This window comes from Mus caroli, unplaced genomic scaffold (assembly GCF_978045245.1).
Source record: "Mus caroli unplaced genomic scaffold, Mus_caroli_1 scaffold_11, whole genome shotgun sequence".
In the NCBI taxonomy this organism is placed as follows: Eukaryota; Metazoa; Chordata; class Mammalia; order Rodentia; family Muridae; genus Mus; species Mus caroli.
Window position 1 is genome coordinate 78015759 of NW_028227266.1, and position 13251 is coordinate 78029009.

The window sequence follows — 13251 nt, forward strand, 5'->3', positions numbered from 1 at the left end:
AAGAACCTCTGGTGGAATCACCATGCCTGACCTAAAGCTGCACTACAGAGCAATTGTGATAAAAACTGCGTGGTACTGGTATAATGACAGACAAATAGACCAATGGAATAGAATTGAAGACCCAGAAATGAACCCACACACCTATGGTCACTTGATCTTTGAAAAAGGAGCAAAAACCATTCATTGGAAAAAAGACAGCATTTTCAACAAATGGTGCTGGCACAACTGGTGGTTATCATGTAGAAGAATGCGAATTGATTCATTCCTATCTCCTTGTACTAAGGTCAAATCTAAGTGGATTAAGGAACTTCACATAAAACCAGAGACACTGAAACTTATTGAGGAGAAAGTAGGGAAAATCCTCGAAGATATGGGTACAGGGGGAAAATTCCTGAATAGAACAGCAATGGCTTGTGCTGTAAGATCGAGAATCGACCAATGGGACCTCATAAAATTGCAAAGCTTCTGCAAGGCAAAAGACACTGTAAATAAGACAAAAAAGTCCACCAACAGATTGAGAAAGGATCTTTACCTATCTTAAATCAGATAGGGAACTAATATCCAATATATATATAAAGAACTCAAGAAGGTGGGCTCCAGAAAATCAAATAACCCCATTAAAAATTGGGCCTCAGAGCAAAACAAAGAATTCTCACCTGAGGAATACCGAATGGCTGAGAAGCACCTGAAAAAATGTTCAATATCCTTAATCATCAGGGAAATGCAAATCAAAACAACCCTGAGATTCCACCTCACACCAGTCAGAATGACTAAGATCAAAAATTCATGTGACAGCAGATGCTGGCGAGGATGTGGAGAAAGAGGAACACTCCTCCATTGTTGGTGGGATTGCAAGCTTGTACAACCACTCTGGAAATCAGTATGGCGGTTCCTCAGAAAATTGAATATAGTACTACGGGAGGATCCTGCAATACCTCTCCTGGGCATATATCCAGAAGATGTTCCAACTGGTAAGAAAGACACATGCTCCACTATGTTCATAGCAGCCTTATTTATAATAGCCAGAATCTGGAAAGAACCCAGATGCCCCTCAACAAAGGAATGGATACAGAAAATGTGGTACATTTATACAATGGGGTACTACTCAGCTATTCAAATTAATGAATTTATGAAATTCCTAGGCAAATGGATGGACCTGGAGGGCATCATCCTGAGTGAGGTAACACAACCACAAAAGAACTCGCACAATATATACTTACTGATAAGTGGATATTAGCCCAGAAATTTAGAATACCCAAGATATAAGATACAATTTGCTAAATGCATGAAACTGAAGAAGACCGAAGACCAAAGTGTGGACACTTTGCTGCTTCTTAGAATTGGGAACAAAACACCCATGGAAGGAGTTACAGAGACAAAGTTTGGAGCTGAGACGAAAGGATGGACCATCTAGAGACTGCCATATCCGGGGATCCATCCTATAATCAGCTTCCAAACTCTGACACCATTGCATACACTAGCAAGATTTTGCTGAAAGGATCCAGATATGCTGGGGCCTGGCAAACACAGAAGTGGATGCTCACAGACAGCTATTGGATGTATTAAAGGGCTCCCAATGGAGGAGCTAGAGAAAGTACCAAGGAGCTGAAGGAATCTGCAATCCTATAGGTGGAACAACAATATGAACTAACCAATACTCCCTCCCCCCCCCCCCCGGAGCTCGTGTGTCTAGCTGCATATGAATCTGAAGATGGCCTAGTAGGCCATCGATGGAAAGAGAGGCCCATTGGTCGTGCAAACTTTATATGCCTCTGTACAGGGGAACGCCAGTGCCAAGAAGTGGGAGTGGGTGGGTGGAGGAGTGGGTGGGGGAGCATGTGGGGGACTTTTGTGATAGCATTGGAAGTGTAAATGAAACAAATACCCCATAAAAAAACAAAACAAACATACAAAAAAACCATCTGGTCCTGGGCTTTTTTTTGGTTGGGGACTGTTTAGATTATTAATCTGATCATGATTTAACTTTGGTATCTTGTATATGTCTAGAAAATTGTCCATTTCATCGAAAATTTCTAGTTTAGTTGAGTATAGACGTTTGTAGTAGAATCTGATTTTTTTTTGGATTTCTTCTGTTTCTGTTGTTATGTCTCCCTTTTCATTTCTGATTTTGTTAATTAGGATACTTTCTGGAATAACATAAAAACTTAGGATAGCAAAAACTATTCTCAACAATAAAAGAACTTCTGGTGGAATCACCATCCCTGACCTCAAGCTGTACTACAGGGCAATTGTGATAAAAACTGTATGGTATTGGTACAGTGACAAGTAGGTAGATCAATGGAATAGAATTGAAGACCCAGAAATGAACCCACACACCTATGGTCACTTGATCTTTGACAAAGGAGCTAAAACCAGCCAGTAGAAAAACCTCAGCATTTTCAACAAATGGTGCTGACTCAACTGGCAGTTAGTATGTAGAAGAATGCAAAGTGATCTATTCTTATCTCTTTGTACAAAGCTCAAGTCCAAGTGGGTCAAGGACCTCCACATAAAACCAGATACACTGAAACTTACAGAGTAGAAATTGGGTTAGAGCCTCGAACACATGGGCACAGGGGAAAAATCCTGAACAGGACACCAATAGCTTGTGCTGTTAAGATCAAGAATTGACAAGTGGGACCTCATAAAACTGCAAAGCTTCTGTAAGGCAACGGACACTGTCAATAGACAAAAAGACAACCAACTGATTGGAAAAAGATCTTTACCAATCCTAATTCTGATCCAATATATAAAAAGAACTCAAGAAGTTAGAATTCAGAGAAACAAATAACCCTATTAAAAATGGGGTTCAGGGCTAAACAAAGAATTCTCAACTGAAGAACACAAAATGGTTGAGAAGCACCTAAAAAATGTTCAACATCGTTAGTCATTGGAGAAATGCAAATCAAAACAACCCTGAGATTCCACCTCCCACCAGTCAGAACGGCTAAGATAAAAAAAAAAAATGAGATGATAGCAGATGTTTGCACAGAAAAGACATTTTTGTTTGTTGTGGAGAAAGAGGAACACTCCTCCATTGCTGGTAGAATTGCAAGCTGGTACAAGCTGGAAATCAGTTTGGCAGTTTCTTAGAAGATTGGACATAGTACTACCCGAGGACCCAGCAATACTTCTCCTGGGCATATACCCAGAAGATGCTCCAACAGGTAATAAGGACACATGTTCCACTATGTTCATAGCAACCTTATTTATAATAGCCAGAAGCTGGAAATTAGCCCAGAAACTTAGAATACCCAAGATACAATTCACAAAACACATGAAACTCAAGAAGAAGGAAGACCAAAGTATGAATACCTCAATTCTTTCTAGAAGGGGGAACAAAATACCCATGGAAAAAGTTACAGAGACAACGTGTGGAACAGAGACTAAAGGAAGGACCAGCCAGAGACCACCCACCTAGGGATCCATCCCATATGCAATCACCAAACCCAGGCAATATTGTGGATGCCAACAAGAACATGCTGACATGACCCTGATACAGCTGTTCCCTGAGAGGCTCTGCCAGTGCCTGACAAAAACAGAAGGAGGTGCTTATAGCCATCCATTAGACTGAGCACATGGTCCCCAATGAAGTAGCTAGAGAAAGGACCCAAGGAGTTGAAGGGGTTTACAGCTCCATATGAGGAACAACAATATGAACTAATCAGTACCCTTAGAGCTCCCAGGAAGTAAACCACCAACCAAAGAGTTGGTGGGCTCAGGGCTCCAGCTACATAGGCAGCAGAAGATGGCCAAGTTGGTCATCAATGGGATGAGAGATCCTTGGTTCTCTGAAGGCTCTATGCCCTACTGTAGGGGAATGCCAGGGCCAGGAAGCAGAAGTGGGTGGGTTTGTGAGCAGGGAGAGGAGGAATTGAATAAGGGGAAGGGGCTTTTGGAGGGAGACCAGAAAGGGGATAACATTTAAAATGTAAATAAAGAAAATATCTAGTAAAATTTTAAAAATGCTTCTTTTTCCAAGAAAGCAAATTATGGCTCTTCTTAGTCAATTTGTATAAGCATCCTCTTGGAGACATATATTAAATAAAATGAATCGATTTTATTTTCAAAGTTATGACAGTTTCAATAAAGTCTATGTTAGACCACAAACCTCAGAAACACCTAGTGTTCCCTCAAGTGGTAGTAGAATTTGAGTTGAGGCCCCATGAGCACACATTTGACTACATACTGACTAAAGGAATAAAGTTTGAGTTGAGCTTTGAAATCTGATAAAATAAGAAAAATTCACTTTCTGAGTTGATGAAATACTCACAGCTCATGCCAATGAAGCAAACCATAGCCACAGCCATATCAGTAAGAGATCACAGCTGCCATGCTTCTGACGTTGTTGTTATGCTTATGAAACTAATCTGTTTTCAATTATTTCATGTTTCCAGAAGCACAAAGTGTTTCCCCAAACTAAAGATATTTCACAAGCTTGAGACAAAGATCTAAAATTTTCAGATTAAGTGAGTGTGCTTTGAATGCCTGTAAGCAAAGGCATTCTACTAGATACTATTGTATGAAAACATGAATCCTGGATAAGGTGTCATTTGAACTCAAATGGTAAAAGCAGGATCTCTTACATTTGTGAGCAAAAGCCATTTTTAGAATGTTTTCTTGCATCCACCCATTTGTTATTTAGTCTATTGTGTCTGCTGATGGAATGGGTGGCTACGCATGAGGATGCATTGATGTACTTGCAATGGTGAGAGAACATCATGTGCGAATTGGTTCCCTCCATTCACCACTGGAGTCCTGGGGTTTAAATTAAAGTTATCCGAGTTGGCCAGCAAGAACCTTTACCTGCTGAGCTGTCTTGCTGTTCTGGCAAAAGGACTTTTGAGTGCTAGGAATGATGGTCATCCTATGAGAAAGATAAATGAAACACGTTTACAACATAAATAACTGTGATGGTTATTATTCACTGTTAATATGACAAAATTACAGTTAGGATGGAAAATTCCTGGTGGTGTTTGTAGGATATTTTTAGAAATATCTACACAAGGGGTGAAGACACACCCTGATCGCAGGTAGTACCATGGGATTGGTTGAGGTTCCAGTCTCAAGAAAAGGAGCAACAGAGCTGAGCTGCAACATGAGCCTCTGTTCTAACAGTGGAAGCAGTGCTGTTAGCAGCTCTACACTTTACTGCTCTACAGCTAGGTCTCCTCTACCATTAGGAGTTGTATCTATTCAAACCTTAAGACAAAACACAGTACTTTCCTCAAGTTTAAGATTATACATACTGATTAATGTAGCCCTTACTCATCATCCAAGGAGTTTCATTTTACAGAAGATGAGGGCTATTAAAGAAAGTCAAACGTTGTCAAAATGCAGTGGACAACTAAATGCAGTGTGCCAAGCTTCATTTAGTATGTTTACAATGCAATTCCTATACCTAAGGATCAAAGAACATTGTGTAAATGTGGAGAGAAAGATTATAAGATCCATACAACTAAGAGATTGCACCTTCTAGCTATGGCATGGTACCTACATCCACACTGAAACAATACCTAAACAGTAGCACACCAATAAACATGTCAACATGGATTGAGAAATGGGTCCCAACCCTAGGGCAACTAAAATAATTAGTCTTCCTCAGGGATCAGCCCCTTAATTGTTTATCCAATACTAACTGATCAGCCTTAAAAACACACATACAAGAAACATTTAGTGCACTCATCAGGTTATTTATACATATAAATAAATAATACATATAATTAAATAATAATAATAAAAATAAAGAATAATGGGTTTTAAAGTAGGCATTGAGAGCTTGGAAGCGATTAGAAGAAGGGGAGGGAGGGAGAGTGTTATAACTGTATTTTTACTAAATGCAAAAATATAAAATAAAACCAAAAATAATCTACAGTGATTAAATTAAGTGAATTATTGTCTCAGTGATAACTCAAATTAAGGATGCAAAAGTCCCTCCCATTTACACTGGCTTCCCTCCTGTCTCTTACTATCTCGGGTTGTTACTCAATTATATCCTTTTATTAAAAAAAATGCATCATATTATGCACTAGTTTTTATATTAAGCATTATAACCATTCTGAAAAGACTCAGTGGGGACCACAGGTAATGGGTAATGTATGCCCACAGTGTGCTAAGGAGATGGAACTTCACTAGGACAATACAAAGGTTGTCATCAGATAACTACCAACATTCAAAGTGTTCTTTAATGTAAGTTGTTCTGAAGTCAAAGTAAAGGAAACTTGAATTATAGGTTAAACAACTAAGCAAGAGGCTCAGCTTACTACTTTTCTCATCACTGTGATAAAATACCTAAGAGTTTGTAGCTATTACTTGTAACATCTTTGTGAATCAGACAGATGAGTGAGACTCAAAATGGAGGAGGTATGACCTTCAAAGGCCTGTTCAGAATGACCTATATCAACCATCAAGACCCCCATTTCCTAAAGGTTCTGTCCTAAAGTAGTGCCATCAACCTTGGACCAAGTGCTCAAAACATGAGCCTGTAGATGATGCCCCGGCTTGAAGCCATAACCAACACTTTGCCTTATACGTGTTTACATAATAAAGTTCAAGGCTATGCTGATGGCAGTGGAAATGGAAAAGCAGGAAAGGAGATAGAACAGGAATGACATAGAGAGGCAGAATTGTGGAGGGTAGATCTTTGATGGGAAAGAATCATCCTGGTCAAAGAACGGTGAGAGTCCAAAAGGGAGGAAGATTTAAAATCTGAAATAATTTACAGTAATAAAATTCTTACCACAAGCCATCCACTGATTCAACCCAAATAGAATACTATTTTTCATTTGTATTGAATGTCTGCTATATCCCAGAGATTGTGTTATGTGCTACTGACATACTGACATGAATTAAATAAGTTCTTTTCTTTCGTGTTACTCACCCAGAAAAGCATCAAGTTGAGAGACATAATGATACTTTCTTTTCCTCTGTGGAAGAGCTGTGCCTCAGCTTTTGTCAGAGCATGTGCTTGAGTTCTCTCCAAGTCCAGATACCTCACATTTTGTACATACACCTCATGAAATAATTGGTCCAATATAATGTAATGTAAAATAATGTAGCATCCATGGGGATCAGTAGAAGCCTGAAACCTCAGTCTGAGTGTCTTGTTTAGACTTAGAGAGAAACAGATGCTCTTTCTTGCATGGTTGGAACCTAGCAGTGGAAAGCACTTGCAGTGTGGCAGCCAGTTTCCTACCATGAGGTCATCCTTGTCTGAGAATGGAGTATGATTCTCTGCAACAAGGCAGAGTCAGACCCCAGGTTATGAAAGCAAACCATGTCCTGATGATATCGGATGAACTTGGTCATTTAAATTCTATTTGACCAAAGCTTTATTCCTAAACTTGGTTAAGTGAGGCAATAAATTCTATTTTGGGTCAAGCCAGCTTGGTTTGAATTTTTATTCACATATAATCAAAAGCAATCTCATCATCACAACTATGTTGTTAAAAAAATTGTCTTATTTTTCTCCAGACAGCAGATAATTTTGAAATAACCTTCCTGTAAATATTTCATTGCAAAACTATGGCATGTTACAAATTTTAAGGTATTTGGAGCCTAAGAAGGATGGAATGTCTGTGGAAATAATAAATGACTATATGGAAAATTATAGGGTCTTCCAATCTGTTTTAGATCACGATATAAAATTTACAGCTACATAGTCTTCAATTACCAGAAACTTGATAAATCTGCTGTTTAAACCACCCCTAACCATTATTATTTCAACTTTGAGATATCACAAATGTCAGTAAGTGATTATTCTACTTAAAAAATAATTGTAGGCTCAATTCCAGGTGGGAAACATATTTTCCAAAAATATGTATACTTGTTTTTGAGAGTCTTACATTTTATTGAAGAAGATGAACAGGCCAACCACTGAAATTAACTCCTGAAATCAGTACATGCTGCCTGATCTTCAGCGAACTTTGTGTCATTGGTCATGGGCATGTGTTTGCCATCTCTATAAGAAGCTGTGTCAGCATTTATGTGATCTGAACAATTCTTTGGCACTACTTAGTGGACATTTCTTGGGTTTAACATGAATCTCTATGTTAGGCATAAATCAGATGTTTAGACTCAAATGGCTATTCAATGCTCTTCTCATCTGTAGTACTGCCCCACAGTCCAGCATCATAACTCACATAGTTCTAAATGTATGTCATCTGAACAACAATAGGTTCCTCATATCACTTCTATATTCTGCATTCATGTTGGAAATAGGACATGGTTCTTGTACATGGTCACAGGGAAAGAATCTATGATTCTGAGGCTTTCATTTCCTAATGAATTTCTATTAAAGAGGAATAAAACCTAAAGTAGACACCAAATCTTCTGCTATTCCTACTGATCACACATCACTCAAGAATTTATACAACTTTTGTCATGGCCTTTTATCCACAACTGAACAGAGACTGTTCTACTTAACAGTGGTTCAAGACATTGATGATAAAAACTGAAACCTGGACTATAGAAAGGAGCTTTCAAATACATATAGTCCACATATATCATATATATATATATATATATATATATATATATATATATATATATATATATATAAAATAGTGAGCTTACCATATAACAGAGCAATAATGCCCCTACAATACTGGGATAACAAATAAAAGTATGGACCAAGAGTGGGCTATTTATTTATTTATTTATTTATACATTTATTTTTACTTATTTCTCAGTTCTTGGTGAGTGAGGACATGTAGAAATTAAACATTGCATCCAACTGGTACCTCTCTAGAAGCTTCATCCCTACTGGCTAGCTTTTATGGTTCTGAACCCTGAAAACTACAGTCATGACTGACCTTGCAAGACATGCCTATCAGCATCCCCCACCCATCACAATTGTTTTGATGATAGAGCTGTTTGAAACAATGGAGGTGCTAACTCATATGGTGAGGTTTGGAACAAGTGGACTCTTAACACATTTTATGTGTTGGTGGCTACATAGCCCTCCAGCCTATCCATTCTATTGTCTATTAACAACACTAACTCCTGAAAGACAACGGGGAAAAATCTGCTCAGGGCACTTTTCTAAAAACAGTGAACTACGAGAGAAAAATGAAGGATGGTATGAGAAATTGGGTATAACTGCAGTCTATTCCCTGTAGATTAATCTCCCTGACCCATTCTGCCAAGAGACTGCTTTTTATCTCTGGACTCTTAATGCCCTTCTTGGCTGGGTCACTGCACTGGAAGCAGGGTGCATTAGTAGACTTTTACTCACTTTTTTTTACTTCTGGAATGAAACTGAGAGTTCTGTCTTCTCATTCACATCAGAATAAAAAATGTTCTCTTTAAGTCAGCCTGTCTTAACACTTCAAAACAACCCAGACTTTATGACTACACAACATAAAGCACTTTAAAAGAGGCTGGTTGACTTATAGTAGCTCACACATTGTCAAAACTCACCATACACCCATGTTAAAAGTGCACATAAATTTAGTGAGTGTTACAAGTGTGAAGTTAAAGGTGAGATTTTTCACCAAATTTCTTAGTTCCTGGATAATGAGATTTATAGAAAAGCTGGGATTTCAGACCCTTAATTTAGACTAGAAAACTATACGAACAAGGCTGTGAAGAGCAGATGTTAGCAGAGCTTATGTTTTCTTCACTTCGTGTGAACTTCAACAGGCCATCATTCATTTACTTGGTTAATAGCCCAATACTGGCTTCTCTTCTGTGAACCAACCACCCTGACTATTCTGAACAGACCACTTGGTTAGTTTATATCTGATTGGTATCTCCTTCTTGCTAAACAACTATTTATAAAGTTTGAACAGAACTAAAAAAAATATTCATTTCTTTATCTCAACATTTTTCTTATCTTGTGTAGCCCTATCCATATGAGATATATAGTAGATTATATATATTTAACTTTTTGGCTCTATAATGGCTTCTGTTGTCAGCTTGACAGCATCTAGGGGGATTAGCCTCTTGTCATTCCTGTGATTGATTGCTTCAATGATGTAGGAAGAAATGCACACTATGAGCAGCACCATTTGTTAGGTGGATGAATCTAGGCTGCATAAGAGTACAGAAAGTGAGATGAGTACTAGGTTGTACACATTCACTCTGACTGTACATACAATATGACCTGCTGTTTCAAGGTTGCACTGCCTTGACTGACCTGCCAAAATAGGGCAGGAAGTGTAAGGTAAAATAAATCTTTTCTTCTTTTAGTTGCTCTTGTCAATGTATTCTATTATATCATCTGGAAAAGAAACTAAGACATATTCCTTTATTTCTTATGAAATGGTACAGGTTATTATGAGGGAAGCCAAAGAAGCAAGTAATATTCTTTTTCAGAGTTCTGTGAGGATTGATACTTTGTTGTGTAATTTCAATGAACAGTGTGAAGTTTGCAAATATAGGATTTGTTTGCTCCTCAGATAAAATCGCCTTGGTCACTCACCATAGTACTTCTATGGCTTTGGTTCCTTTCAACTCAGTTTACCATATTCTCCTGACACATATCCAACCAGGAGCCAATGTGGTGGTATGTTGTGGTTTGAATGTAAAGTGGCTCCCATAAGCTCATGTGCTTGAACACTTAGTCTCCTGCTGGTACTGCTTGGAGAGGTGTAGGATATAACTCATGAAGCTAGGATTGATAATATATGCTTGCAGTTCAGCTACTCAGGAGAATAGATCTGGAGGACCTTTATGCCCAGGAGACCAGGACCAAAAGGAACAACATAATGAGACACAGTTCAAAGAACAGAAAATTAAAACCATAATAAAGTTCAATGATACAGAGTTAATAATTTCTAACTCATGAAGACTATGAAATATAAAGGCTTATAATAGCAACAAAAACAAAAATGAGATCCACACAGGAGTTTGTGCTTCACTGGGCAACTCCGCTGCACTCTATTTGGTAGCCAGGACCACTCATTGAGAGCTTTTAGTATTCAAAGTTCTGTGTGTGACTCCTAGACACTCAGTATACAGAATCTGTAGAGCATGGGAACTGGGCTTTAGATGGAAAGAAGCAGAAGTTGCCTATTTCTTAAGGCCCGACCTCAGAAATCACAAAACATTACTTTTACTATAGTTTACTGTCCAAAGCAAGGCCAGGGAGATAGATTCGACCACTTGATGTAAGAGACTGCAAGAAATGGGCAGGACCATAAGTATCTGTTACTAGAAACCTTACCACCAATAGTTATTATGTAGCAATATTAGTTATCATGTTGCTTTGTCATATCTACCAGGTCACCTGTGTCTATACACACATTCCCATGCTCCCTGTGTTCCTACTGAAAACTGATGTCACTGAGCAAAGTTCAATACTCTATTACTTTAGAATCTATCCACTTTCACCTGCCCAAGATCATCGTTTTATTAACATTTCTGTACTCTACAGCACTATTTTCACACACACACACACACACACACACACACACACACACACACACACACATATAGTTCAAATATATATAATATATCAAAAATAGGTACACAAATTGGTTATTCAGTTAACAGTGGCTAGATCGGAAAGCATACACAATAAGTATCTGTATATAGACTGAGTAGGTTGAACTTATATATTTAAGAATACGCACATATGTATGTAACAACTAAAGAAATAGAGGTTGTGGGGTAAGGCCCGAGATGGTTTCTCTCACTGTCACCCCCCACTAAGTCTTGCCTGGGACTGTATCCTGTGTCTTGTCTTTGACATTCACACCTGCTCCCCGTTTTCCGGCTGGTTTACTGTCCTGTTGAGCTAGACGGGGTAGAGAAATGACAGGGACTTTCCCTTGGGCAGCAAGTCATACCCTATGGGGCTGAAGCCCTCGGCATGCAGAAGCGTCTCCCTAGGTGTCCCACTATTGGCCCAGGTGAGGCTTACTCTTCCTCCTCCCAGAGTGGTTGATCACTGGAACTAGAAGAGGGCTCTGTTTTGTGTATAGGACAACATTGGAATCCTGGGAAATTTCAAAAGGCATCCAAAAGAACTAATCAAGGGCCCAGTATGGCTTCGAGCCTGGAGAGGATATGCATTGTAGCATTGTATCTGAGAGAAGAAAATGGTTGAAAACAGACTTTTCACTGAGGACTTGTTCAACCTTAACAAATGGATCAGCTATCTCTACAAACACTTGAACTGACATGGGAAGTACAGATAGAACAGGAAATAGGGTACTTGAGCCATACATTTGTTACCCTGGAGACAGGGACCAGGACTCATCTGGGCAAGGAAAGAGCTTCATGTGCTCTCTGTAATAAAGCGGGCCTTCTTTGGAATCTGATATGCACAGTGCTCCATTTACTCAATTACACACATTGAAGTCTGTCTCATCCCTAAGTCAGGGTCTTCTGTTAAGATTACTTATTTATAGCCCTGTTATTCTTTGGGCCTTAAAAGTATAATGTTTAGGATCATTTATTGCTGGCACTTTCTGATACTAGCCCATCATGTATGTTTATAAAGAAAGAAAAAAATGTTTTGTAATCTTGGAGATGAACCCCAGGAGCTTGCTTGTTTGTGGGAAATGTTCTGCCACAAGCTGCTCAGGCCCTTGGAAGTGTAATGATGCTGTTGTTTCTAAAGACTCTGCCACACCAAAATGAAAGAGGAACACGAAATTACACTTTTGTACTCCTCTCATCGAAATAAATTAGGTAACTTCTCAGAGTAAAAAAAGAAAATGAATAGAGGGTGTAAGTTTAAGAGGGAGCAAGGGGGTTCATAAGAGGATTGCAGGGATGAACAAGAGAGGGGAACTTAAAACATTTTTAAACAAAATTTCTACCCTGAAACTATTCTACCCCTTGTATCCTTTGCATTTTCTGTTCTACTCTGTAGTAAAAGCTCTAGAAAATTGTTTATGTGAACCATCTTTAAGGTTTTTTTGATACTCAAACAAGATTTTTATTTCTGTCTTTCATCCAAACTTCCCTTCCCTTTTGTCCCCATATCTACTCTTCAATGCAGAATCTAACTCTCTTTTCTTATCCTTCTCTACCTCTCAGGACCCAGGAGGCTGTCTTACCCAACTAGAACAACTTCCTACTACTTCCTCCTAGACATTCTCCTTTCTAACTTTTGGCTGCAGAGACAATGCAGTCTGCTGATTCTTTCATCCCTTCATAGGGAATCTCCATTTTCCTCCCCCTTTTCTCAATGTTTGCTCCAAGGTCCAGCTCTCAGTTGTACTTTGCTCTTTATTTACACTCACAGTTTTAAAACTTTCTGTAGTCTGAAACTCCAGTACAACTTCTATTTCCAACCCA

The 13251-nt window shown here is 38.7% G+C and overlaps 1 pseudogene; it reads left to right on the top strand.

Moving 5' to 3' along the window:
* The first annotated feature begins 11757 nt into the window (after positions 1 to 11757).
* LOC147002078 (large ribosomal subunit protein mL51 pseudogene) lies at positions 11758 to 12143 on the top strand (annotated as a pseudogene).
* The last annotated feature ends 1108 nt before the right edge of the window (positions 12144 to 13251 follow it).